Source organism: Triticum dicoccoides, chromosome 6A (assembly GCF_002162155.2).
Source record: "Triticum dicoccoides isolate Atlit2015 ecotype Zavitan chromosome 6A, WEW_v2.0, whole genome shotgun sequence".
Classification (NCBI taxonomy): domain Eukaryota; kingdom Viridiplantae; phylum Streptophyta; class Magnoliopsida; order Poales; family Poaceae; genus Triticum; species Triticum dicoccoides.
Genome location: NC_041390.1, coordinates 292760735 through 292766514, shown reverse-complemented (window position 1 = coordinate 292766514; position 5780 = coordinate 292760735). Strand labels below are relative to the sequence as shown.

The 5780-nt window shown below is 44.8% G+C and overlaps 1 pseudogene; it reads right to left on the bottom strand.

The window, feature by feature from the left end:
* Positions 1-1207: 1207 nt before the first annotated feature.
* LOC119315839 lies at positions 1208-5509 on the bottom strand (annotated as a pseudogene).
* Between the last annotated feature and the right edge of the window lie 271 nt (positions 5510-5780).

Sequence of the window (5780 nt, the reverse complement as noted above, 5' to 3'; positions counted from 1 at the left end):
CAAACAAACTCCGAATCAGGATTTCTTATTGGATCGGGAATCCCATTGCATTTTGCATCCTTTTCCATTTTGCTTCTTTCAGGCAGTTTTGGCTCACAATAAAGCTAGGGTGCTGATCGAGCAAGACTATGTCCTCTCTATCTACCTCTCCAAACACAATATCTTGAGTACCTATGATGGTGACTACATCTGCTGGCATGTGATGTTCGGACATAGAATCGAGTCCTTGTGAATGGGCAAAGCCAGGTGCTCTTATTTTACAATGGTAGGGACGATTACTCCCATTACTGACAAGAAAGACACCAAATTCACCTTTAGGTGCTTCAACTGCGGTATGGGTAGAAGGAGCTGGTACGGAAAAACCTTATGTATAAAGTTCGAAATGGTGAATTGAGGTAGAGTAGACCGATGACCCGGTAGTCATTTGGCCGGCTATGGAAAGAAAAAGCTTGCATCTGCTCCCCCTAAACTATAACGGGTCCCATCTCTCTCCAAACCTAACGTGGTAGTTTCCCATCATAAGGCTTTCCATCTATAGAATGAGCCATTACCAACCAAGGATCCCATTCGTTTAGAACTCAGTCGACTGCTTCTATAGATAAGGCGGAACGTCCTTAGTTCATCATTATAACACATAGTCTCCGACGCTACTACAGCGTTTCGCTAACTCGAAGCGCCTCGCTATGAGAATGACGCGTCGCTAACACTCGACTAAGTCGTCGAACCCTTGCGCCGACCATTCGTTTTCTCAATAGCAAAACCGCTTCACTTTGCCCCTTAACTTCATAAAGTATTTGGAAAGAAAAGAAAGAGATTCTTGGTTTTATTGCTCCCGCTTCCTCATCTGCGCTCGTCAAGCCAACTTTGCTTTTTGGGAGGCGAAAGAGGGGTTGAAGCGGACATGTCGAAATGACAACATCGAAGATATCTATATACACATGAACGCTTATTCCGGACTGCGTTCCGGAAAAAGTAGCCTACTTGACAGAAAGGGCGGGCACTCTCGGCACGGAGGTAGGCACTCTCGTCTTTCAACCCCACCGTCACTTTGAATTTAGTGGGGCATTGTTTAATTCCAACCTCTACGAGTTGCAAGTGAATGGGGCCGGTGCATGGTGAACGGAAGGGTTCATCAAGCCATTTCTCGCCTTAACCCCTAAACTAAATAGGAAGAGGGGTACTTGACTAATAGGGGGCAATTGCAATATTAATGGAATATCCTTACTATTTTACTAAAAAGGGAACGAAATGAGATTGGATTATTCCTCAGTTGAAAAGAGATGTCTTGAGCAATCAGAGAAGCACTTTGATAACAGATTTGATCTTTACCGACTCAATTAAGGTATTAGTGTTTGTTCTATTAGACAAAAAAGATCGCATTTTTTGCACTTCGTTCAAATAAGAGTTGTACCCATACGGAATTATCCTCTTTCTCAGTATGATCTCTATCATCATCTCTATTCCATTTATCAATTTTCCTATCCTACCTAGGTCTATGAATTTTTCTATCAATTCCATTACCTTATCCTTACCCATGAGGTTCCTACATTTGATCCTAAATTGAGCTAGGAGTTGTTTCCGGGCATACTCAAAAAGGGTTATTATACACCCCAACCCCATCCCTTGGAAAAAAGAAGGTAGCACCAAAGAAAGGAAAGAGCGATATGGTGGTTTTTGTTGTTCCCGCGAAGCGAAGATCATTCGCTTGGTGAATGAAGTGGATCAACCTCTTTTTGGCTTGAGTCAAAAACTTTTTCTCGTTGGTAGAGCTTTCTAAAAGAGCGATGCGAGAGTGTATTCTCTTATCTAAGCTTCCTCCCTTCGCTCCCCCAATCATAGATGGTTCAGCCACACCCAGTGCCACGAAATGATAGAGAACTAGGACGGGGTCGAAATGCATTTTATTCTTAGTATTAAAAAGTATTGCATGACCGAATAATTCAAGGAGAGGCGCACAGCGGGGAGGGTTGATAGAGTCAGGGTGTCCCGATCTTTCGATGAGATGATAACTATCGATTTGGTGGAGACGACTTTGACGATCCGACTACAAACGTGCACGACGTTGCGTCTTAGCAATCGCTAAACCAACTCCGAGAGGTTATTGACCACGCTGGAGCACAATCAACCTGACCACGAAGGTCTATTCCTGCAAGCAATCGAAGAACAAGCAAGAATATGATAAAAGCAATCTGAATATTGCGAGTATATATGAAGTATTGATAAAGGTGGGGATCCGTAAGCGGTCTTGGTCTGGTCGTTGGACACAAACGAAGTACACGAAGTTGCAATGGCTAACTTTTAACTAAACAAATCTCCAGGAAAAAGCTACTAGATGGATCTACTTATATAGGAGCAAGGGGTGGCGGCCAAGGAGGTGGGAGGACGTCCCAAGGCAGCCTAAAACTAAATCTAGGTCGTACAAGGCCAATGGGCCCAAGTGGAGGTGATGTAACACCTTTGGACTTGTAGTTTGACTCGGATTCTGCTGCAGCATCAGATTGTTTCGTCCACAACTCAACGCTCCGGACGAATTTGAAGGTGATTCCAATTGGGTTGGAAAGTGCACGAAATCTAGTTTCCAACAAAAAAAGAATCACCCAATTCGGAGTCCGTATGAAAAACTTGTGTGCGTTTTGAGTCAGGTGTGTCTGTGCAGTCCGAATCTGAATCCAGAACGTGAGAGACTTGGACTCTATCTTCTCTTGGGCCAAAGGTGACGTGAGAGAACTTTTTGGACAGCAAATAAACATATCTTTCTTCCTTATCTTCATATGTGGATTGTACAAATGTCCCATACACCTGCAATTAGACAAAACACAAAAGTGTGTGAAGTATTTTTGTTCTGGATAACATAAATAGATTATTGAATAGTTTGCACTAGAAATCACCTGACAAATATGCATATATGCAATATTTTTGGTCATATCCAAGGTAGTCATGTCCTCATCATATCTATTCAATAATCTATTTATGTTATCCAGAACAAAAATAGATTATTGAATAGTTTGCACTAGAAATCACCTGACAAATATGCATATATGCAATATTTTTGGTCATATCCAAGGTAGTCATGTCCTCATCAAGGGTCATTTTTAGTAGATGACTCGTCGGGCCATCAGAGCGGGACTTCTTTGGTAAAAATAACTTGATTCTATTCCTTTTTAGTAAGGAGGCAACATTTCCCATAAGGAAAGGTATGTCATTTACAACCCCGGCGTATTGAGGCCGCTTGAAGGCCCCGCTCACCCGAAGTGATTTATCAAAATTCTTCTTTCTCGATGGTGATCGGTCATGGTATCCATAATGTTGCATCTTTTTCAGCCAAATCCGGATTTGTTTTTGCTTCTCCCGGTCGATCGACTCGACTCTTTTCCCTGCCCCCCGGCCTCTCACTTCGTTTCATTCTTCCTTTGTACCCTCGCTTGAATGAAGACACCCGATCGGCCCGACTTTCCCAAATGTCGGCCACCAGCCCTTTTCCTATAGTACGGGTCTTGATTTCTTGTCTTTTTTTCGTTTTAGTCATGGTGATCGCCCAGGAAGAAAGAAATGAATGAATGTCCTTTTGGGAAAATGTAGAATAATACACCTACCGAGACGAAAGCCAAGGGCGAGTTTCGTAGGTGGACGTATCGAACTAAAATAAGATCTAAGATTGACATCTTGATACAATGATTTACCATAATAATAAATAGAGTCAATGGTGACAGAGCCGTGGGAAGAGCCACTTCTTTTTTTGCGGCAGGGGCTTCTATTCACCAGCGCAGACTACATACACGTGCTCTCTGAACCGTGCTAGATAGTCACCCATCACACGGCTCTCAAACCCAACCTGTGGTGTATCCCGGGGGACAAAGCAAAGTCAAAGCGCTTGATCCTTTGCCCCATACTTTGAGATCTTCCTCCCCACTAATCAAGCAGCAACGCAGCTCGTGATAGGCTTAGCTTAAGCCGCTAACGTTCGGTTCGGATAAGTAAAGTCCCTTCGGTCGGTTCGCTCAGGTGGTCTTCCCTTATTTTCCCTAACGTCCAGAGTTGTTCTGGTTTGAGAAAGGAGCATCGCCAAGTCCACTAGGGGCACCCTGAATGAATAAGAAATGGACAGCTGAGGCCAGGCTTGCGTGAAAAAAGAAGATAATAAGTTAGATGTACACACCTGAGGTTGGTAAGAACTAAGGGACAATGCCCCCTCCTCACTGGGCCCATCAGCGAAAGCAACTGCTACTTAATCGTAGGTTTGCTTGCGTGCAAGGCCCCCACTACTGGAACAGGCCGTTGTCATTTTCAAGTAAACGCCCCGCCCCGTTTCTTTGCCCGCCGGCCGCCTAGCTCGTTATTCTTTGAGATCTGGATAGAGTCTCGCTTCGGGGCGGGGGAAGCATGGATTCGATAGATCTATCGAATGCACGCTGCAAGCAGCAAGCGTAGGCTAAAAAGGCAATAGTCTAACGTTGGGGTAGGGCGCAACAAAACAACCGGGGGCCCCTCCGGGGTCAGTACAAAAGTACTATATTATTTCCACTTACTTTCATTGGCTAGCTGCCTTTTGTAGCTCGTGTACTCTGATCCTCTTCTACGAATCTACAACTCTCTTTACTGAGTAAGACTTCATCTATATCCCTCAAAGTGAATTTGGATTCCCATTTCTTCTTTGAATGACAACTTCAACTAGGCTCCACCTTAGAGAGGGTTTTCGGTTTGAATCAAGATAGGGTCATGGGCGCGTCGGAACGGTAGCTGCTTAGTCTCATCCGAGAGTCCAATCTCTTTGTACTGTGCTTGCTTTTGTGTCTTTGAATAAAAAGAAAGTAGGGGGTCGATTTAGGCTCCTTCCCTTCCACTGCATAGCTGCGCTATCAGGTACTACGAGCCCTCTGCCCCACGCATCTAACCAGCTTGCGTGGTTCACCGGTTCCACCGAAAACTCTCATTTGTTGAAGCGGGGCATAGTGTGGCGTCGAGCGAGAAAGGTCTCTTTTTTGGTTTATTCACTGGTCTGAAATGAAACTTAGCACTTGTTTTTTTATTAATTCCTGGGGCTAGGCATTCGCAGAATCAGTCTATCCGAACCGCAGACGCACTTTTCAGATTAGTGACAGCCTCTCCAGCAGAGCTGGGCGCCGGGGCCCTGGATGCGCTAGTGATCGGCACATTAGGGGAGTACTTTCCTGGGTTTCTCGGCCTGGTATCCTTATCCTCGCATTCATGATATCTACATTCAACTGTGCCCTAGAGAAACGGTCGAAGCACGCCCGCCCCCTGTGCGTCTTTCACGACATGCTCTGGTCTCGGGTTTCTTCCTGTGGTCTTCTAGCGTTAGAAGAAGTCGTGTCCATCCCGGACATCTGCAACGTCCTCTCACGCCTTTTTTGGGGGGACAAACAAAGATTAGGAAAAGACAGACCGTACCCATTCAGTGACTTTCGCGGTCGCCCTCACTGTAAAGACTTGGATCTGAACTATGACTCAAATCAAGTCTTACCGAAATTGGATTTCCTTTTCGTGCCATATGTCGCTTAGACTTTACTTTTCCCCCTTTCCGCCATTTCCTCTATTTGTTCGATAGGGTCTTCGTTTTATTCTAATTTGAAACCCATTGTCGTTCACAGTTTCCTTGTCGACGCGAAGGGGCCAGCAGCCCCCAAACCAAAGTCTGAGATCAGAACTCATACCACGGTTGTGGCCTGAAGGCCGCATGCAAGTTCTTCAATATTTAGAGAGTATGTGTTAGTACGAGATCGTGCTATCAACTTATTTCATCTTTCTCGATGATTAGGACA